Here is a 23883-nt window from a genome sequence, read left to right as displayed (position 1 = left end):
TTCCCCATTCAGATAATATAATATTCTCATAAAACTTTCTCTTTAAATAAAATTTGTGTGTACTTTGAATCTTTAGTAAGGTAAGATGAAAGTATAATAGAATATCTGTGATTGGCATTAAAAGCAAGTTAATTAAAACCATTTTTCGTATCCTATTACAAACTAAAAATGGCTTCCCATGGCAAAATAATAAACAATATCTTATAGCAAAATAACTGAAGATTGTGCATTGACTGTGAAAGAAAATTCAATTTGCTTTCTCATGACATTTATGCATTTATTATATTAAGATTGAAAAGACAACAAAGAATATAAAGATGATGAATATTTGCCAAGATATTTATATGTAAAGCCTCGGTTTCTTTCAATTTTAATAAATTATCATGCATGTTTCAGAAATTCAAATTACTTCCTCTCTGCAGGAATTCCTTTAAGTTTCCCATAATGCTTCTAAGATAGAAGCATTAGTCATTAGTCAAAATGGCAACTAAAATCCATAGCATATCATTGACTCTCAAATACACATTGCGAGATGAAAACTTACCCTGATTTTTACAATAAAAGTAACTAGAATAACATACTGCATCTGACTCTTGATTTTTAATTTTGGCTCCAATCACAGTCTCAGGGTTCTGAGACCCAGGGCTCTGTGCTGGGCTGGATGTTGAGCCTACTTAAAAGTGTCTCTCACCCTTTGGCCCTTACCACCTCACCTCCCTTTCTCTCCTGAAAAAGAAAAAGAAAATTCTGTGAATATATATAGTAACTTTTACACGTAGGTCCCAATTCACTAATTTTCCGGCTTTGACCTAGGTCAATACTCCTTATCTGTTCTAAATTTCATTAGATTTGGGCAGGTAATCTTGATCCTTTCTAGAAAAATTAAACCCTAAAAAATGGCTGAATTGTCTCTCATAGCACAGGTCTAATCTACTGTGCTTCACTGTCTCTTTGGATCTCAAGATAGGACTTGCATCTGATTCTGCTTAAGTTTATCCTTTTCATAATCTATGGAATTATTTATTTTGTACTATTTTGGAGAAACAAACAAAAATCCTGATTGCCTAAACTTTTAGAAACACTAAAAAGTGTGAGTTAGCATATATGGCATAAAGCGCGTTTCCCTTTACTTAAGCCTTTAGAGACATTTGAATGTCCCAAAGAAACTGTTTAAAATAGATAAAGAGGTAGGATGTTCTTTTGTAAATTTGTAAGTGTTCACAACAAAGTTAGGTCCCCCTTATGTTTTAGAATGCAAAGCTGCCCAGGGAAACACATGCGTTTTCTTTCTTTTTTTTTTTTTTTCTAAGATTTTATGTATTTATTTGAGAGAGAGAGAGAGAATGAGAGAGAGAGAGAGAGAGAGAAGGAGAGCACAGAGGAAGAGGCAGAGGCAGACTTTCTGCTGAGCGAGTCTGACTTGGGGCTTGATCCCAGGATACCACAATCATGACCTAAGCCAAAGTCAGATACTTAAAACTGAACCCCTCAGGTGCCCCAACATACGCATTTTCTATATTCTTACTTTTATTCTGATAAGATAGAAGAATAGAGGTGTAATGTGTTATTACTGAAGATATTACACTTACTATTTTTTAAAAAACCTTAGAGGGTCCAGCATTATAGTATATGCTCTTGTCTTTTGTTAATTTGTTTGCTTGTTGTTTTACAAGGGAATAATCAAGGGAAGATAGATTTTGGGGTATCATCTCTTTATTGTAAATGTATTTTATAATTCAGGACTTTTTATAATCTTGATTTAGAGAAATACTTGTAACCATGACTTGAGAACCCCTAATCAAGGTGCTATTTTTATTTCATGAAGTGATGAAAAAGTTCAGGGTATAATCTGGGCACTGGATCTTCATTTCTCCAACCTAGAGTTATCATTTACCTCCCTTCTTGGGTGTCCTATCCCAAAATAAAATTCTCTTAATAAGATTGTCTTTCTGATGTCACTCCTGGAAAGACCCACTCACATTACATGTGTTCAAATCCTTCTTTTTCAGCAATTCTCCAACCCCCTTTTCATATTTATCTCTGCTTGTTCTTATTTTCCAATGTGGTATACAATTCCGCATTTAAAGTGTGTTGACTCTGGAAAATATTGTTTGAATCCTGGTTCTCCAAATTACTAGACAATTAATAATTATTAATTATCATCTGACCCTTGTTTTCTCATCTGCAAAAGCATGATACAAAATATGACCTATAAGAATGTTTTGAGGGAGAGATGTCACAGTGTTCAGTGTATGGTCCCTAGCATGTGGACTAAAATCAAGGAATGCTTTAAAAATGATACATTCATCCCTTAACTCCCTGTCTTATATTTCAATTACCTAAACTTTGGTTTTTTAACAAAATTTAAACTTCATCTTATATATGTTATATGGTATAAAAATGTAAAGAAATGGTATAAAATATGGTAGGGGATATTTATTTTGTTTTTACATTTGTTTTGTTTTGCTTTTGGACAATTGTTTTTGTTTTTATATTCAGAGACATAGCCTCTAGGATTGTTTGGGAATGACCAACAGATTTTTAAGTTAATTTTGGGAGACAGCAATTTAAGCCTCTTAGCTGCAAGATATTCTTTAACCCTTTAGAACAGCCCTTTGAAATTAAAGATCAGATTGTTGCTAGAATGTGATTTTCTCTATTTTGAAAAAGGGATATAAAAAGAATTTAAAGGATTTAGTTACCTTTATTCTACCCTGGTAGGGTATAGGGAGTTATGTGAAAAACTATACAGGTAAGTAAGAAGTAAGGGAAGTTAATATAAATAGTTTTCAAAGCAATATCAGGGAAGTGTCTCAGATAAAAATTTTAAAGTGAGCAAGAGAGAGTCAGATAGTAGCCCCTGAAGGAAATAAATTTGCTATCAACAAATTCCATCCCGTATTTTTCAGATGCTCAAACTGAAGATTAAAGAGTTTAAATTGTTTACAGAGGGTTAATTATGGTAGATAATATCAGAGCTAGATCTGTAATTCAAGTTTCTTAATAAATTATATTTTTCTTATCCCATCATGAAAGGAAGAGCAAAAGCCATAAGCCATTCAATTGTTGCTCTTAGTACTAATACTGGAGAGCCCAAGGCTATGAAATACAGGCTGAAGGGATGCTCTAGCAATAATTTCTCAAAGTATGTTCCAAGTGATAGCGGGTCCTATGAGAGGTTTAATGGAAAACAACAATATCTTCAGCATCTAAAATATTTAGAAACTCAAGTCCTTGGCAAGATTCTCTCCTTGACCAACTTTTGGACAGGCTCTTCTGAGCTCTCTTTTTGATGAGGGCTTCCACATCCTTCTTTGTAGAGTCTAGTTCTAGCAAGAATCCTGCTAAGTCAATTTTGTAAAAATATCAACCCTTGATATCTGATCAATTCCTCACCACCCCCCACCATCTTTGGTATCTGATCACCCAGGCATACATTGAGCAAGAATTTTCTTAGGTCCCTTTAGCCAGAATCCCTCCATATCTCTGATGCTTCCTGACTAATTTTCCATCCAACCACACCTCCAACCTTGCTCCTTGGCTGTCCAACTTGTTCATGCCGTATTCAGAATGCAGCCCAGTTCATAGTAAAGTCTCTTTTTCCCTGCTGCAATAGTTTTTATAAATAATATCTGCTTTTACAACTTTAACATCTATCCCCCTCTGGTTTTCTTGGCACATCTCTCTCCATATTTGTGTTAGCATAAGGGATCAGAAATATCCTGATGTAGATAAACCATTCAAATTGGTACAGCCCCTTGACTATTATAATTAACACATTTTTTTGCTTATTTTTATGCAAATGTGTAATTGACGGCCTAGGCACTATTGTATTACAGAACATGTTTTGAAAATTGCAGTTCTATGTCCTTTCACCGTGATTTGTGACAAACAGGATCTCAGATTCAGAGAAAGTCACCATTTGTCCGGCTTTTGCTCCTGGTAATGCTTTCTTTAATGCATTTGAAGCTTTCCTTGAACACATAAACTAGAGGATTAGGGTCCTAGATTTTAAATTTTCCTTACTGAATGAAATACTTTCATTGCAAATATTCATGTAATTTATTATGAATAAAATACACCTTCTTGAAATCATTTAACAAGTCAACCCTAAAGTACATGTATAGTGATTTGTATATTATAGTTAGAGGCAACATTTTAAAACAAGTCTATGGGGAGTTATAAATGTGTAGAACCTCTAGGTCGACCCATAAAGCTAATCTTCACTGATTTTAAAAATGTATTTTCCATTTGAACCATTAATACTTAGAGTTTATTTTCAAATGGCACCGTTTATCTGAATATTTTCAGGTGTCTCTGAGATCACTCTGTAATAATTCAAAATCATTCAAATACAGGCCCTCTAGTGTAGAGATGGTGACATTGCTTTTGGCTAAACCGTATATTGGTGCAGGGGAAGGGAATCTTAGATTTAAATCAGGGCATAGCTCGAGTTCTTGCTTCCTCAGTCATCAGTTAATGACTTGGAGTCTCAATTTTTCTCACTGGTTAATGCTTTACTTAGCGCACTAATTTACTGATTTGAAAATCAACGAAATATGTAAGAGTTCTTTTTAAAGCCCACAATATTCTACAAACTTCAACTGGGATTTTCATCATAGTGCTATATGTACATGATCCTCCTCTACTCTGTGAATACCTTGAAAGAAGTTCTGTTTTGAGAAACAAATATTCCACATTTTATCCCCAGGATCTGAAGGGATATTAAACATACCGACAAGAAAATGAGTTAAAAAATAAAACAAAAGTGATTAAAATACATTTCCCAGGACACAAACACTAGAAAACAAGTATCTCCCAATAATATTTGAATCTCCATTGAGATTCAAACAAAATGATATTTATTAGAAAGCACTCAGTGGGGCACCTGGGTGGCTCAATCTGTTGGATGTCTGTCTTTGGCTGGAGTCATGATCCCAGTTTCCTGGGATTAAGTCCCATATGGGGCTCCCTGCTCAGCCAGGAGTCAGCTTCTCCCTTTGCCTCTCCTCCAGCTTGTGTTCTGTCTCTCATACGCTCATTCATTCTCTTAAATAAATAAATAAAATATTAAAAATGTAAAGTACTAAATGATGAAGTTGCACTGAGTTGTGAAAGGAACACAGACAACAGTCTTTGAAAATGGAGTGGTATTAGCGTTTGTAGTGACTTTTTGATATTTCCTACCTCCTTTAAAGCTTGGATCACCTATTTTTTTTTCCATTTGTTACAGGCCTTATCAAAGGAACTAATCAACATTCATAGATGCTTTGTTATTTTAAAGTTATTAAAATGCATACAAATGTCAGAATTCATATAGGAAGTGAGATTGTTTTTGAGAACATAGAGATTAAAGATCTGATCACTCCTAGCATCATAAAAGTATTGAAGGGGTGTTATCTCATTTCCATGTGGATAGCTTTATGAAAACGCAAGAAGTTTATATCTGTAACTGGAGAAAAAATACAATTGTCTAGATAGGCATTGTTCAATATGAGAGACAATAGTTACATGTGGCTCTTTAAAGTATTGGAAATTAAATAAAATGTAAAAATCAATTCCTCATTTCAAGTACTCAACAGCCACAGGTGGCTAGTGGCTACTATAATGGATGGCACCAATTCTAGAACATTTCTATCATTGCAGAAAGTTCAGGAAGACAGTGCTGATCTAATTTTTTTTTAAAGAGATAAACACACACAGTACATGATTTACATTCAGTAATCAGATTGTATAATTTTAATATCTCACTTGGAGTTTTAGATTTTTAAAATCTCATTTTAATTTTTACATATTTATTGATCCTCTGTTTTGCATTATGCTGGAAAGAGAGAGAAATGTGGGACATATTTATATTATTAATATAAAAATCAGAGGGTCCATTCTTCTGTATATATCTTACATCTGGGTATTCAATTTTTTTTCTAAAAACTGAGACAATTTTTGTTTAAAAAACGCTTAGAGAAATCATTAGTATAATGTAACTCAATAAACATTGTCTTCCCTTTAATTTAATTAAATTAATTTATTTATTTTTAAAGATTTTATTTATTCATGAGAGACACACAGAGACAGGCAGAGACATAGGCAGAGAGCGAAGCAGGTTCTCCAAAAGGAGCCCAATGTGGGACTCAATTCCAGGACTCCAGGATCACGCCCTGGGCCGAAGGCAGGTGCTCAACTGCTGAGCCACCCAGGGATCCCTTTTGCTTAATTTTAAAGGAAACCAGAACCATCTCCACCACTAACCAATGAAACCAATTACATACATGCAGGTTAAATATCAAATATTCATTCTTTAAAAGTCTTTTCTTCCATAAGCTTTACTATATTTTCATAATTTTCATGTCTTGAATGTATATTTAGGGAAAAAAAACAATTTAAGTTAATTTGAAAGGATTTTGTAATATCCTCCCTACAATTCATTTCCTGTCCTACCACCTGCCCTTACTGAAGACAGATTTTTCTTTATTAGCTTTAGTATTTGTCTACAACTAGTATCTGTCATATTATCAAATTGTTTGAAGTAGAATGAGGATCAGCTAAAGATCTTTTCATACTCAGAAATTCTCTTAAAAATATTGAGGCTGTACAGGAATTTCAAGTTCAGTTGCTCATTGCTACATTGAGGATTTCAGCACTATTTTTTATCACTCTGTCCTGCTGTGCTAAAATAAATAGGCAACTTTCTATTGAGATTTGAAATGATGACATCTGCTCACCTGGTTCAGGTAAAAAGGTAAAGGACACTATAAAAGGTAAAGATGATTCTATCGTATGTCTGCATGAGCATGCGCACACCCACGCACACATCCCCAACATATTTTTTCTTTATTTAATATATTATAACCTTGAAGGATTTGACATTATCTTTTCTTTTCTTGTCAGTGGCTTAACTGTCCCAGTCTTACTCCAACAAATAACATTCAAGTCATTGGTCTATTAGAATCATTGTTCAATTAGTATGTTCAACATAGTCTTGCCAAAGCTTTGAAAAGCTAGTGACCTTAATCCTTGAATGAATTGTTGGCTTTAGACTCAAAGTTTTTTCCAATGAACACTTGTTTATCTTGTTGAGTATTCTGCTTTCACATCACTGGTATCTAACTTTATACAATTGGAACTAATGTGGGTCTTTGATACATCGCACTTGTCACTCCTATCCATGCGAAGGTTTTTCTTCTTTTGTTATCATTTGTCTTCATTCTTCAAGACAGTTCTTTATCCAAGTAGCTGTCTTCCACATCTCTCCATAATGGTTGACCTTGTAGATTTAGTTTTCTATCTGGTCATTTAGGGAACGATTTGTACTGTAGGAAAATTATGTCCCCAATTTTCTCTGACAACTGTATTATTTTATCAAGCAAAATACTATCAGGTTTGTCAGGTGTGGTTGTCTTCCTGTGATCCAGGCTGATTTTCTTTAAACAATTCATCACTCTCTGAATGTTGTTTTCTCAGTTCTGATCAGCATTTCCTGTTATTTTCAGTGTACCTGAATTTATTCTGACAGGAAAATAAAACTTGCAATTCCTTTTCTACTGAAAATACTAGATTTTTCTTCAATAAGATATTTCTTATACTCCTTTAATTTGTTATTGTAATAACTCTATGTTTTGTTTGCAAAGGGCTTCAGAACTGGCAGAGCATTTTCACATACATTATCTCGTTTAAATTTATGGTTTTTTTTAATATGGGTTACAAGATAGTAGTAAATGAGTCAATTTTGTTTAAAAAAATCATTTCCAGAAAAAAAATAAGCAAATGTTAACTGTTTATTTAATGAAGGGTCCATGCAGATGTTACATTTGGTTCAAAAGAGAATACAAAATAATAGACACATTTACAGATTAGAAATATTCAGATTAATACGTACTTGGAGGAAAGATGGGTTTTCTCTAGGGTAAGAGAGAAAAGTCAGTTGAACTTCAACTACAATTTGAAGGTCCAAATTGGGTGCAATTTGCATCTTAATCAATGACCTACAAATTATGATTGAAAGTCTAGAATCAACCCAAAAGGATATGCTGTAGACAGCACATAGTTTTCCACAGGAGTACAATTTTTCCTATAGTTTTCATAAATTAAATAGCAATGCTTAGTAATAAAAGTACCTTCTCATTGAACACATACAGATGTGAATCAAAATAACTGCTAATATAGCATAAACTAAATTTTATCCTAAGTTTTAGGTACAAAGCAGATATTCATTAGCCTGTATTTTTAATTTAATTTATCACTTTAATTAACAGAAGTCGGAATAACAATGCTCAAGGGGAGAGCTTTCTAGATCATATACTATGGTATCCTTATATGTTCCAAATGAGTAACAGATGGGACATGAAGAAATTGATAACTTTAGCTTCTAAGGGATCCTGATAGAGATTGGGCAGCCAGGGATCATGGGCTAGTCATTTGTATCTCAAAGAGTGACCCCAAGAAGCAAGATCTGAGTTTGCACTCCTCCACATCTTACAGGCAGTGTGTACTAATTAGGAAGATCTAAATTTGATGTTCTGTGCACCTGTGGCTGAAAACATGCTCAGTTCTTCATCTTTTTCAGTAGCTTCTTGCAACACAGGGCTCTATCCTTTCTAAACAAGAGGCCTGTGGGACTGCAGGGAGATTCTGGGATCTGGTTCCCAGGTAGCCCAATGTACAATTGAAGGAGCAGAGAGTGCACTGGACAGAGAGGTAGGAAGACAGCACGGGTAGAGCCAATGATGACCTCAACTCTGTGCTTTCCTGTATACAATACTCCTCTTTATTTGCAGCTATTCTATTCTTATGTGGTACAAAATTCAACCTCATGATGACTTTTTAAATACAACATGCATAGTGTTCTTTATTAATTTTAAATTCTTGACTTGTAAAGTTTGATTTGATTTGAAAATAATTCACATTATCATGAAAAATTTTAGCATGTCTTTGGAGTGTAAGAGATTAGAGTGTAGATTGTGTAAATATAATGTCAACTAATTTACACTGTTCCAATAAAGTTTCTTATCAGTGGGTATTACCAAGTCACCTCACTAACTGATGTCCACCTGGCATGAAGCTCTTAGACTTATTGAGTCAAATAGGATCACTCACCTATCATGAAAACCATCTATTAATTTTATTATGATATAATATTCAATTATAATGAAGAATACAGTTCACAGAATCTTGCTACTACAATTTAATATCTATATGACTCTGGGCAAAGCACTCAATGTTTACAAGTCTTTGATTCCTCATATATAATAAAAATAGTGTCTGCTTTAAAGATTTGTTATGACAATTGAATGAGTAACCCCTGCAAAGCACAATAACTGTCACAAAGTTAAATTTAAAGAAAAAAAACTTTGCTCTGTAAATTAAATATAATTTCATTTACTTGTTTCCTAAATCTAGTCAGCTCCAGGCTCTTAAAGAAGAGGCTGGCATTTTAAAGACTTTATATGAAAGGGCACTGTGTTTAATCTCTTTCTCTTAATAGGCACCCTGTTACACTTAGATGAATAGTTAATATGAAGTTTGACAAAATTAAGATTCAAAAATCTCTAGGCAGTTATTTGATGATCATAGATATGCAGTGCACTCGCTATGAGTAAAAAGAAAAGACACTCTGGAATAAAGAGCCAAATGTTTCTTATAAATAAAAAAGGAATGACAAAGGGAGTGATCAATTCCTATTGCTACCAAGCCTTTATGAACAGGGAATTGACAAATTTCTAAAATCCCTTCACTTCTGGTCTTTTAAAACTAGGTTTTGAAAGCATAAATTCTTCATGCCAAAACAATGATGGAACAGTGAAACCTCTAAATCACTTAAGAGGAATTCAGGCCAATCCTTACCCTCCATTCTTCTTCGAGGTGGTGAATAGGGACCTGCTTGACTGTCAGGTACAGAGCATTTTCAGAAAGCTTTGAAACACTGAGGGATCCCCAAGGTCTTGGCCAAGGGATGAGATAGAAAGGGAGTTTACACTGTGTTACCTGGTGCGAAATCATTTTCCAAACAAACAATTAAGTTGGGTGTCCCCATTGATTAATCTTTAATGGAATTTCTGAGCTCTGTGATGACCTGACTAAAGTCTAGTAACATGTCCTAAAATTCCTACAGACATAGGACCTCGGAGATCTACACAAAGTTAATGACCAGAGATGACTCCAAGATCTACAGAGACACTGTTCCAGTGAATAAGATTTGGTACCCAGTGTAATACTGCATCTTTGACAGATATAATTCAGTATATGTCATGTTTTGTAAAAGATTGGGGTGCATATTTTTAGAAAGTAGACTTTAATGTCGCAGAACAAAACAGTCTTTAAGTTTGTAATCCTATTTTCCATTTGAAACTCATACAGACTTTCTCACACAAAGGAGAATTATACTCTGCACAACCTTTTCATCTTGGTTGATTTTATTGCAAATGTTTTTGTTTCTGGCATTGTTTTTCAACATTCTATACAGTTTCTTTGGTGTTTTCAAATTTTATACTTTAATGAAACTGTCCTTAACATAGTCTGAGTCATCATTTAAAAGTTTGGCCCACGAAAATTTGGTGTTTATTTATATGTTGGTGCTCTTCAAATTTACTCTGTTTTCTAAATGATAGTCATAACTCATGACCACATACTTCTTAATAAAATGGTGTGGGGTTTTTTTTTCATTATTTTTTGCAACCTATATGCTCTTTTTTCTTACCAGCAAATTCTTTTCACTTCTGTTCTATGATTTGCCATATGTTTTTGATAAAGTTTAATTTCTTTATTTTCTTAGTTTTGCTGTTAATTTATCCCTTAATCAAAATATACGGTAAAAGATCACATACTTAAATTCGTTCCACAATTTTTTTTTCTCTTCTAGAGTTTGTGCAGCTTAAAAACAAGCTGATTTCTTTATCTCCATGAAAAGCAAGCATTAAAGAGACATGTATAATGATCTCCATGTTTGATTGTAAACCGAAGAAGCTAGCACTCTTGGTATGCTAGTTGTAATCATGAAAAAGAGAGGAATTTTATATTAAGAAATATATAAACTTTATATTTCAGACTGAGAGCTTAAAATGTTCCATTTGTATTGGAATTTTATGCCAAGAATAACTCTGGCAAACTCAATGTTGTTATTTAAACTCGTTAGTTCTTTAGATATTTTATCACCTTTTATAATGTTCTTTAAATTAGTGACACAAATACACGTATAGGTATTTTACTATTAATTTATCAAAGTTATCCCACTTCCTCCTACCATTTTCATTATTTCCATAAAAAGGTATCTTATTTACAGAATTGTAAATTTTTCAGAAATGCCAAATATCCACTCATAATCAGCTCCAATCACTGGATTGTAGGATGAAACTACTCAAAGGAAGCCCCAGACATGCCCCTGGTTATGTTTCAGCCCATCATTTCACAGTGGGAAAGCTCTTCAATGGAAAATATATAAGATTCAATAACAATTATTGGAAGATTTTAGAGTTATCTTTAATATCATCTGACAATTCTCAACATGTCTATGACTGAGAGTACCTGGAGATAATATTCAATGTGGTTTCAAATTCCCATCAAAGCCACTAAACAAACTACTCCATAACCAAAGCACTGATGTTGCCTGATAATTGTTCTGGACTGTATTTGCTATGCCCTCATTCTCATTTTGTAGTTTTGTTTCCATATAGATTTTTTTTCTGAATTAGAGTTATTACATAGTAAGGCATAGAAGGTTTTTGTTTTTTTTTCTTTTAAGTGACTGCATGAGGCTTTCTGGTTGGAGTAGGTGGGACAAAAGAAATGATTGAAGAAGTTTACAGTGTTGTTGGGAATTATTTTAGGAAGATGTAAGTAAATGTGTATGTGTGTATTTGCATGTATCTAAAATATAAATTTGGTATAACATGTCATAATATTTAGAACATTCAAACAATTACTGAAAATAGCTTTATTTTGTAAAGTATAAGTAAATAAGAGGAAAAGTGATGCCAGCTTAGTTTTTTAAATTGCAAATGCAAAGCTAAATGTAATTGAAAATTAAAGATTTGTATATTATTCATCACTTTGAATTACCTATGCTCTGTCTACACTCCATTCCTTCTGATAAGCAAAATTTTACTGGATGCTGAATTTTGGAGTAATTGCTTATCAGTCAAAACAATTGAAAAGGAATGTAATCTATTACATGGAGAGACGAATTAGCTGTTCCTTGACAAACCATTTCATGCAGGTATATTGAAAGCATAATAAAACCCACAAGAGAAATTAAAAAGAGAAAAAGAAAAACTCTATTCAGTTTCTATGTGATGACTTCCAAAAGTTACTGATAGCGTCCAAATGAATCTTTTGGTACCCCCACCTCCCACTTTCCCCCTCACAGTAAGTTGACTGAATTTTTCTGAAGTGGGTGGGGGAAAGATTGTTTGGAAAAGCAGGTCTTGGGCATCCCGGGTGGCTCAGCGTTCTGGCGCCGCCTTCAGGCCAGGACGTGATCCTGGAGACCCGGAATCGAGTCCCATGTCAGGCTCCCTGCATGGAGCCTGCTTCTCCCTCTGCCTGTGTCTCTGCCTCTCTCTCTCTCCTCTCTGTGTATTCTCATGAATAAATAAATAAAATCATAAAAAAAGAAAAGCAGGTCTTTTCCAGTTGTTTAGGTATAAATAGTTCTAAGATTTTCATTCTGAAAGTAAACACAGAAACTCAAGTCCTCATGGACTGCAGTGGCTCATACAATCAGCAGTCACTAAACGATCATGCGTCCTTTAATGCTATGCTGCCCATGGCAACCACCTGTTCTGTCTGAATGATGGAGAGTAAAGGAGCAAGAAGGGGCAACTCCCAAGCACAACCTGTGCAGAGGGAATTGGATATACAGCTCCCTTCACTATAATTGAATGCCCTGTCTCTAAATCAGTATGTAGCAAATGCACCGCCTGAATGTCATGAAGACAGAGAAATACCTCTTCCCTCGGAGTTTGCTATACATTTTATAAAATGGCTAAAATGCATCAATGTAATTTTTCAACAGGATTTTAAAAATACGATATTGGTAAAACAATGTGCAAACTACAGGGACACTTCTTACTGCTTGATATAGGTAGCTCACATTGTTTCAAAACTTTTCCTGTCTTTCTAAGTATGTACAATGGTTATAAAAATTAAGGATATACTTTTAATTTCTGCTTTCTTGTATCTGAGTTATCATGAATAAAGATTTTTTTTTCAACTGCTATCAGTATTACAACTGCTATCAGTGGTTTTCTGTATTTATTGCATACCCACTATGTGCCTAGGATTTTTTTTCCTAGCTAATATTGAAGAAGATAGCCATGTTTTTCATTTTTACTAAATTTTCAACAGTCATGGTGCTACAGTACATAATTATTCATCAAGTATTTAAATTAAACTAAGACATATACTGCCAACAGAAACTAGTAATCCTCTTTATCAATTCTGTGACATGTTTTTGAACATTCACCTAATATTTTTATGGATGTGGTTTTAAATCCCAAATGAATAATCAGAAAATGCTTATAAACTTAGACCAGATATACTGGGAAAGGTGCTTTGAGCTATGAAAGGCATGCTCAGATGCCAAACTGGCTGCCTGGTACCTTGAGCTGAAGTGAAAGCAGGCCTAAGACCAAATACGTCATTGTGACGTGCTCAGTCACAAATCCTGTGCTAGGGCTTTTCTTACCTACTCCAAAGGGGTAGAGCACAAAGGATACAGTACAAAGTGAAACACTTTTGATGAGCTTCTGTTTTTTGTTTGCTTTTTTGTTATTTTTTCAATAAATCTCAGTGTGATGAGAGAAACTTCAGAATTTAGGGAAGACTGCTTGCTGTCCATGACCCAGAGGAATGTGAAGGGCCAGGAGGCAAGGGTGGAGCATGCAAAGTGAACCACAGTTAAATATACTAAATAGAAACTCAGGATTTAAGCTAACACAGAATGTATGTTGCAGACTATAAGTGGATTTGATGTATCTAATAACTTACAAAGGTATCTACTTTCTATTGACTTATTACCAAGGGAAAACATATATATATATATATATATATATATATATATATATATATATATATGAAATTTGGGGGAGAAAGAGACATGTAATACACATTCTGACTGACTTGTATTATCTTCTTTGGTACCCTTCAATAAAATGCCTCTATCTATCTATCTATCTATCTATCTATCTATCTATCTATCACCTATCTATCACCTATCTATCATCTATCTATCTATCATCATCTATGTTGGTAAAAATTCAATACAGTATGCTAGAGTAAAAATTTTATAAAGTTGAAAATTTATTTCCAATATAATCTTTCACTTAGAGAACAGTGTAGTTATCTCACATTTATTCAGGAGCTATTAAGAAATATAGTATGGTATTTCATATAAAATAATCCATTACCTTCTGACAGCATTTTCATGAGATACCTGACATACATAGAATTTACAAACATGGAAACTGAGAATAAGAGGATCTAAGAAATGGGATCTGGATGGTTAATAGTGAATGGTGCCGGTGTATATGATGATTGAATCTTTTTGATAAATACCATACCATTTGCCATTAGCCTAATTAAACTTCAAAACATTTGTATATTGTCAAATCTTGTTAGCAAAAGAAAATTGGACTAATTTCTTGAAAATATAAATGTAAATATTTCCCAAATGAATGATTATGAGAGGAACATACACCTTTTTAAATACGCTGGCCATATTGATAATGAGTGTACCTATTTTTTAAAATAAAGCATTGCTCCTTCCAGATGCACAAATATTTGTCCACTATAAATTGTCACATGTAATCAAGAAGTAACATCTTCACCCCTAAAGGTCTGTTCTTCCTGTGTGATAATGCCTTTGTCAGTTTTAAAAATCCAAGAAATAAAAATATTCCCTACATTGTAAATGTACAGATTAAATTTGCTATTTAGTGCAACAGCTGATATCTATTCCTTTTCTTACAGAAGATTATTTCACAAGCAGGTAGACAGGACTGTTAATGGTGAGAAGGGGAGGTTGGCAGGAACTTGCCACACCATGGGGGGAAATGGTGGCAGTAAAGAAGCTCTCAGTAACTAAGATACAGGTTATCAGTGGGTGACAGAAAGACCAGAAGGGAAACTAGATTAATGAAAAGGATCAGATATATGCATTAGAATCATTTCAAAAGAGATGTAGATTACAATTATCAATAAATTGATTTTTGAAAATAGTTTAGGTTTTTAAATCACTTGCAAGATTATCTTTAAATAAGGTTTTAACAACATTAATGAAAACTTCTTTAGGAATTTGGAAGAATGATTTCCAAAAAGGAGACTCTGAGAGTCTCATATCTGGATTAGTTCTAAATAAGCCAGAAATTTTTCCCCCTCCACCACTGTGAAACACACACTATCTATGTGTTTTGATAGAATGTGCCAAAAAACAAAAACAATAACAAAACCAAAGAACATTAAACATTCATGGGACATAGGATATTATTTTCATATGATGTGGCATTAGAATTATTTTAAAAACAAGAAATCAATAAGCACTTTTGAGAAGCTATAAAAGGGAATTTAGAAATTCTTTTTATTGTTCAGCTCACAGACTCTTCCAGTCTTTTGCCTGGTGTGCTTGTTTCAAAGAGACCTTGTATCACTACATTATGAGTATGGTAAAATGTTGCAATTTCTATTTTGTCATTGCCCAAGGCTCAGATAAAAAGTGAATTGCCTGAGTGCTAGGTATTTTTTTTTTTACATGCATTCGATTTAGGGGAAAAATAAAGTTTGGGTGGTGAGTGCCCTTTGCCAAAGTGGTAAAGGGGCTCAGAAAAGGGTTTCATCACCTATAAAATAAAGCCAAATGATAGCCTATGAATACTGCAAGCCAACATGTTCTCACAACAGGGCAGGGAGATAGACCTTTTGTCCCAACTGCACTGAAATTCAAACCTTAGAGGAGCGGGACTTTACCACTCATATCTCCTTCTCTCCCTCTAGATTCCAAGTGGTTTAGAAATTGCTCATGCCTTTGCATTTTAATGGAAACATTTCAAGCAATTATATTTATATTGATAATATAAAGTAATTAAATTATATTTAATTATATTAAATGGCAGTGTTAAGTAGTGAAGATATATAGTGCAGTTTATTTTTTATAAACCTCAATAAGTTAAGCTATTTGTTGCTTCCCTCCCCTGAATTCTTAGGTGTATTGGGCTGTGCCTGAATATTAAATTTACTCTTTATAAATAGGGCGACGGATGATGTCACATTAGCTCCTGAGATAGGTAGGTAACGTGGGCTCCCTCTGGTGTCCGCCTAGTTCCTTCTGAGTTACCTGCAAAGGACAGAAGAAAAGATCAAAGATTTAAAATATCAACTTCTATCATAAACACGAGGATAAAAAGAGCAAGAATAACGTACATTTTATAAAGACTTACATAAGAAGTGAGCATGACTTTTAATTAATTTGCAACAAGGAAATAGGTATTCCTAGGATAGACACTTATGCCCGGACTGCTGTTTACTGAAAATGAAAACATAAGATCAATGTAATTTAGGAATGGTCTTTAGAGATTTTGCCATCTAAGTCTCTAAACTGTAGAAACAAGTTGTTCAATGCTAAAAGAGTAAGTGCTTAAATTTGTATTTAATAATTGAGCTCATTAACATTACCTATGTTAAAACAAAACTATTTGTACAAAAACCACCGATATTTGTGTCCAGAAAAACCTTTATTTAAGAACAGAGACAATTTCAGGAAACGTTAGAAAAAATTCACAGGTTTTACAAACTTTATAAAAGGCTGTTACATGGTTTAAGAAAGGTAACAATAAGAGGTGGCAGGTTATAATTATATGGAAGACATTCCATGTCCTGATATTTTACCCTGCTTATTTCATTAAATTCTGGTGTGAATGAGTACATTTAAATCTACTTGACTTTGATTTACCAGTCACACAGTGCTAGGAATCTCTGCTCCATATGTATGTATATAATTATAAATATATATTATATATTTATGTGATCATGTTATATATTAATATAAATTATGCAATTTTATATAGATTAATGCCAGTATTTGTATAAATTACACATTAAAAATATATATAGAGCCACTGATATTTTCTCATATGTGATGATAAATTAGATTATCGGATCCGACTGCAACATGTTTGTGTGGAATGGGGGCTTCCCACACAACACTAAGCAATTCTCAGAAATCAGCAGGAGGTCCAAGAATTCACGTCAGTTCTATCTCCTGAAGATAGTAACTGAGGGTTCAGTTCTATAAGACTACCTGCCCTTCCTCCACAACGGCAGATGCCAATCACAAGCCCAGGTTGTCACCTGTGCTTCTGACCTACCAACCGTAGATTGAAGGTTCCCACAACCTCCTTGGGCTCAGTTAACTTGCTAGAGAGGCTCACAGAACTCACAGAAACATATTACTTACCAGTTTACTGGTTCATTAAAAAAGGTTATCATGCAGGAACAGCCAGGTAAAAGAATGCATAGGGCAAGGAGCTTCTATGCCCCCTGCAGGGCACCACTCTCTCTACAGTTCACATGTTCACCATCCTGGAACCTCTCTGAACCCTGTCCTCTTAGGTATTTATGGTGGCTTCATTACATTGGCTGGGCTGATTATATCATTACCAATTGGTAATTGATTCAACTTTCAGGTTTTCAACCCCTCCCTGGATTTTGGACTTAGAGCTCCAACCCTCCAAACACATGGCTGATTCTTCTGACAACCAGCCCCCATTGTAAGCAGATCCTAAAAGTCATTGCATAAATATAACCAGAGACTTGATCAGTCTCAACACTTAGGAAATTTCAAAGGTTTCGGGAACTCAGTGCCAGAAACAAACAAGAACAAAGACCTAATATGTATTTCTTCTTATATATAATCATATCTTACATATCATAATATATAACAATACCTCCTTATATATAATAAAAATATCTATAATAATATATAATAAAATAATATTATTATATATAAAAATAATATAATTATCATCTCTGTAGTGCTATTTCAAAAGTAAATAATTAAAGTTGAAAAAATATGCAGGGAACAAAATACACCTTTATAAATGTAAATATAATTCTAGAGTTAAATATACCACTCTTGTAAGAATCAGGCCATCATTAGTTTACAAAATAATTCAGCTCCAAAGTCAAAAGTACACACAGGAAAATAACGATTGGATGACGACTGTCAAGTGTTTAGTAAGCTATGCTGTGGTATTGCTGCCTCGGCAAACATTTTATATGACTAACAGCCTGCTGAGACCCTAAACTGAGGCTAGTCCCCTCAGGCAAGTTCCCAACACCACCCCCCTACAGCCCTTGTGATCAAGTCTCCTCTGCTTCCCAGTGACTTCTGCTTATTGCGCCTTAGATAAACCCTCTGTGTAACTTACCAAAACTCTGACCTTTTGGTTTGAATCAACCAATCAAAGGCATGTGCTCCATTTATAAGTACACACCTTATACTAATACTTTATAATTATAAAGTATAATGTACTCGATTGCCATATTAGGTATGGAGAAAGTCTTCCTGGACGAAGAGACAAACATGTGCAAAAATTGTTTGCTATGATAGAAATAATCCATGAGTCCTCTGATCAAGGCTAGGGAAGGTTTGATATTAAAAAACAAATAAGCAAACAAAAAAATCCCAACAACAGAGAAGCCCAAGATCTGCACTTTTGTCAAGCCTTATCAGATATGCCAGGCCAAGAGAAATCCACAGCTGTTTTGTAAAACAATGACATTGTTTTCTTTTTAAGATTTTATTTATTTATTTCACACACACACACACACACACACACACACACACACAGCACACAAGTAGGGAGAGCAGTAGGCAGAGGGAGAGGAAGAAGCAGGCTCTCCGTTGAGCAGGGAGCCTGATGCAGGGCTTGATCCCAGGACCCTGATATCATGGCCTGAACTGAAGGCAAGATGCTTAACCAACTGAGCCACCCAGGCATCCCAACAATGACATTTTTATAGTTTATTGTTGCCTTTAAGCAGCCCTATAAGAAACACACACACACACACACACACACACACACACACACACACACACACAGGAAAAATGTCTTCTTTTAAGAATCTAGTATATTATTTATGAAAAAAAATCCAAGTTTTCCTCTGTGAGATGTGCTTGCTTCTTGGGTGAACTAGTGAGAAAATCCTCTCCAGATCTCTCCAGTGGGAAGAATGGAGCTGAGTGTCTGCTTTAGTCCCTGCTTTTCATATGGCTTCAGCCTTCACCTCTCAGGGACAGCAGCACATATGAACAGAGAGTTCTTTCTAGCATCTGGCGGAAGTCTGAGCTGCTCCATTGACAGGGAGATTATAGTAAGAGATATGAAAAAAAAAAGGGTTTTGGAAAGAGAGAGAGAGCTTAGTGGATGATCAATCTTTTTTAAAAGCCTAGCTCTAAAGCTTGATCCTTCTATGGTAAAAGGAACTACTCTGTTAGAAGGAGCTGCAAACTCTAATCTCTATTCCCCACACTTTCTTTTGCTCATTTGAAATCCATGTGACACACAGTAAACAACTTTATGTTGGACTCGATTTCTGCAAGTGTTTAGACTAGAGAAGTTGTATAGGGCATTAGATTCTAAGGAAGGTAAGAGAAGGGAAGGAAATTTATTCATCTTTCACGGACCACAGATAAGATAAATTCTTTCTGCTTTCACCCTAGGTTACCCTGTGGAATCACCAGAGGCCATGACAGCAGAGGAAGGACAAGAGGAAAAAATATCACCCTAGCAATGCTTCTCCTGTGCCCAGGTACAAGAGACAGAAATACAGATATAGAAATAGGTTTCCCTGACTATTAGCAAAAACATCACCATTTAGGTGGAAAGCTAAGGGCCTTATCATGCTTCATCTAGATATTGACATAAATTGGCACTTATTGTTTGCTTCTCTGAAAAAAAATAAAATATGAATCTCATATTTTATTTATTTATTTATTTATTTATTTATTTATTTATTTATAAAGATTTTATTTATTCATGAGACACATACACACACACACACAGAGGCAGAGACACAGGCAGAGGGAGAAGCAGGCTCCATGCAGGGAGCCCGACGTGGGACTCGATCCCAGGTCTCCAGGATCACACCCTGGGCTGAAGGCGGAGCTAAACTGCTGAGCTACCCAGGCTGCCCATATATACCATATTTAGTTGTATTATTTTTGATAACATTGTCTGTCATAATATTGCCTTGTAATTCTAATTTAAATTTTTGTGTTTTGTAAGTCTGTTCAGCCAAAAACATTGCTTTTTGTCAGACCTAAACACATCTCAAGGTGGAAGTAAGAATCTTCATATAAGCTCTGTTGTGGTATTCTCTCCAAGTTTAAGAAAAGAAGAAAAAGTGCAAAAGAAAGTAAAATAATATGTGTTAGGTTTAATGAATCTTCAGGTAATGATCAAGTGATGGCATGTCCATATTAAGGAGGATATGTATAACTCCCACATGTGGATTTAGTATAGAGGCAAAAATAGTGGCATCACTAATTATTCCAATTATTTTTATTTCAAAGGGGCATGAGAAAAGGTCCAGCAAGTGAGATAAGGCAAATGAATGGTGAACCAGAATGCATTTTTATTTCTAAGTAGATAACCCGTCTTTTCCAAAAGTCATAGTTATGTATGATCCCAAACTATAAAATCACATTCAATTGTTTGTTCCAAAGTGTTACCTATAATTCAGCAATCAGCACAGGTTGTAGAGGACTTTCATCATACGTAGCAAATAACATACAGGGAATAGCTTTCAGGGTGTGTGATTACCAAGATTTTTAAACAATGTGACTTCATCTGTATCATAATTTTGTTGAAAGTGAAAAAGACCCAGTGGCTACCTTAATATAGGGTGGATCATAGTACTCTGCCCTGAGTCCATTACCCAAAGATAGAAGTGTTGAAATGCAGTTGTTAATGTATCCAATGCTACTATTATTCTGATATTTCATATATCAGAGTAATGGGTCTGGAGAACCAAACCAATTATGAGCCTGGGATGGGCAATCAACACCCCACTGGGAAGAACACAGGATAGAAATCGCTTTAAGTAAGTGTTCAAAATAGCAGAGGAGAAAAGACAGGTATGGGGAAGTCACAACAAAAGACTGGGTTTTCCCACAAATACTTGAATGGTATCCAGTGATCAATATCATACCATTACACTACTTTCCACACTGAACAGTGGTGTAGCAGTATTCGTTTGATTTATTTTCTCTCTAACTAAATATAAATATGGACAGGGATGAAGTTTAATTTTTAAGAGCAATATATAAAATACCAGGTCACCACTCAATACATGAAGGACTCTGGGCGCACCACTTCCTAGCTCTGGGGTTCAGTTTCAAGCTTCCAGTCTTGGGTCAGTTCTGCTGAAGGTCCTGCAGCTATAGAATCCTGTAGTCCTAGGGCCTGCTCTTTAGATACTCTCAATGGCCACATACCTTACGAGGACAGCACATGGCACACGCATTGCCTCAAGGACTGCATCTGCTTTGTGAGTCTCACGCCAGCCTTTTCAGGGAAAAGACCAAAAAAGAATATGGCATGTGAAGCCTGCTCTTTCTCTCTCCCACTTGCACTTCATTCACTTCGGAGTTCACTGCTTTGTTCTTGTCTATTATAGACAGAAAGTGCACTCAGGAGACACATGGTATTTTCCTGTAGGACAGAATGACCCCAAGTATAGCATATTCTTTGCTAAGCTAGATTTTTTTTACCCTACAATTCCTAGAGATAAGAAGGAATTGCCCTGCATAAAGACCTACATTGCTAATATTAAATTGATTTCTGTAGATTATTATTCAACACTTAGTGGAAATCCAACTGTGCGCCAGGTGCTGTCGGAACACAAAGTTAGTCACATTCCCCACCCAGTGGGCATAATTACAATCCAAATTAGACAGGTAAATCAAACCAACACAAACACTGACAGCTTTCCCAAACACAGTGGTCATTTCTGAGAGGGAAGGGGGCCTCAAGGTGAGGGTATGGAGCACCACAGCTGCTGTCACTTCATCAGGCCGAATTTAGCTTGAACACAACCGCTTTTTAAAGGTCTTAGAACTAAAGTAGAACCAATAATAGATCCGTGGCCGTATTCAAGATTTTTTTTTTTAACCAAGTGAAAAAATACAAGTGATAGAGTGGTACACTGTGGCATAATTTATGTTAGTGCCTCTTTAATTGTGTTTGCAGTATTCACAAGGAAGCATTCTGTTTGGATAATTACTCATCTTCGTGAAGATCGGTAATTTGGTTCATGAACACTTCAGAAAATTACTCAAAATGTTGCAAGAACAGAATTTCCTACAAACACTCAGACCTACAAAGTATAAATAAGTGCTTCTTTCATCCTCTTTCTACCAGAATACTTTAAGACATTTTTTCTAAGCATTTTGTGCTTTTAAAGTTGTTCATAAGAGTGTCTTTTTTCGGCAAAATAACTGAACCAGTTATTTCTTTCTTTTATGTGGACGATTTATAATGCCACACACTAAAAAAATTATAAATGTTATGACTTAGGGGAAATTAAATATGTGCTAAAGATACTTATAAGTGATAAATATATCCAACATGCATAGTAAATAAAATTACTAAATGTCATATCTCTACATATACACAAATGTGCTGTCATTAATACTTATTTAACAGTACTTTGGGTATTTTTCATTTGTAAGTTCTTTTATTCTTTCTAATGCTGACAACCAATAAAATAATAGGTTTTCAAATCATAAATTTTATATAACTTCATGTTAATATATATTTAATGTGTATGCCATAATTAATGTGTCGAAACTTGATAATTGCTATTAAAGATCAACAGACTAATATTATTAACCTTTTCAATGTTAACTTCTCCATCTTGAATTTTGGATAATTTAATTAGATCATTCTCATTTTGGTCATCTTAAGTAATTGAAATTATAGTGCATGTGGAGAATTTTGAAAATTGTCTACTTTTTTCCTTTTACGTCATCTTTGCTTTTGAAGAGCCTTTAGTAGATGGCTTATCAGCACATTATACTTAAAGAAGAGGTTTTAAAATACAGATCTTTGCTGTCAGGTATGCCTGAGTCCAAACCATAGCTGTAGCACTTCATGTCTCTGACCTTACCCAGTGGCTAGAGCTTTCTGTCCTCTAGCGTCTCATATATAAAATGGGAATAATAATCCACATCATAATGTTTCTGTGAGGAATAAATTGCATGATGTGTATGTACCAATGGCTTAACTCAGTACATAGGACATATTACCTGTTCAAAATTTACTAAAATGCTGGGGCGCCTGGGTTGTTCAGTGGTTGAGCATCTGCCTCCATCCAGGGTGTGATCCCAGAGTTCCAGGATTGAGTCCCTCATGGGGCTTCCCGCAGGGAGCCTGCTTCTCCCTCTGACTTTGTCTCTGCCTCTCTATGTGTGTCTTTCATGAACAAATAAATAAAATCTTTAAAAAAATCCCCAAACCAAACCAAACCAAAATTTACCAAAATGCTAATGGATGTAGTTGGAGGAGCTCATGGAGAGGACATGACCTCTGGTGGTCCCTTGAGCTGGCCTGGGCCATCTGAGGCTCCTCATCCTCATCCTCTCCTCTGTCCTTGGAATGTATATTCTATCCATCATTACCACAGTTGGAGCCACTTTCAAGGATGTAAGCTTGAGAGAGCAATGTGTTCTTGAGAATATCTAGATGATATATATGATGGGATTATGTTAAAGCTACTGTATTTAACTTTTAAAACTCTGGCAGAGTGGGTACAGTGATCTGCTCATCTTGTAGTCATTTAAGACAAACCTCATATGTCCATCACCTTGTTTATTAAATCTCTCACCAGCCAATC

General features: G+C 34.9%; 1 pseudogene; it reads right to left on the bottom strand.

Moving 5' to 3' along the window:
* The window catches only part of LOC121479361, a 76312-nt pseudogene that overhangs the window by 42479 nt on the left and 9950 nt on the right, over window positions 1–23883 (bottom strand).

This window comes from Vulpes lagopus, chromosome 20 (genome assembly GCF_018345385.1).
Source record: "Vulpes lagopus strain Blue_001 chromosome 20, ASM1834538v1, whole genome shotgun sequence".
In the NCBI taxonomy this organism is placed as follows: Eukaryota; Metazoa; Chordata; class Mammalia; order Carnivora; family Canidae; genus Vulpes; species Vulpes lagopus.
Note: the sequence above shows the minus strand (reverse complement) of the source record. Positions and strands in the feature narration are given on the sequence as shown.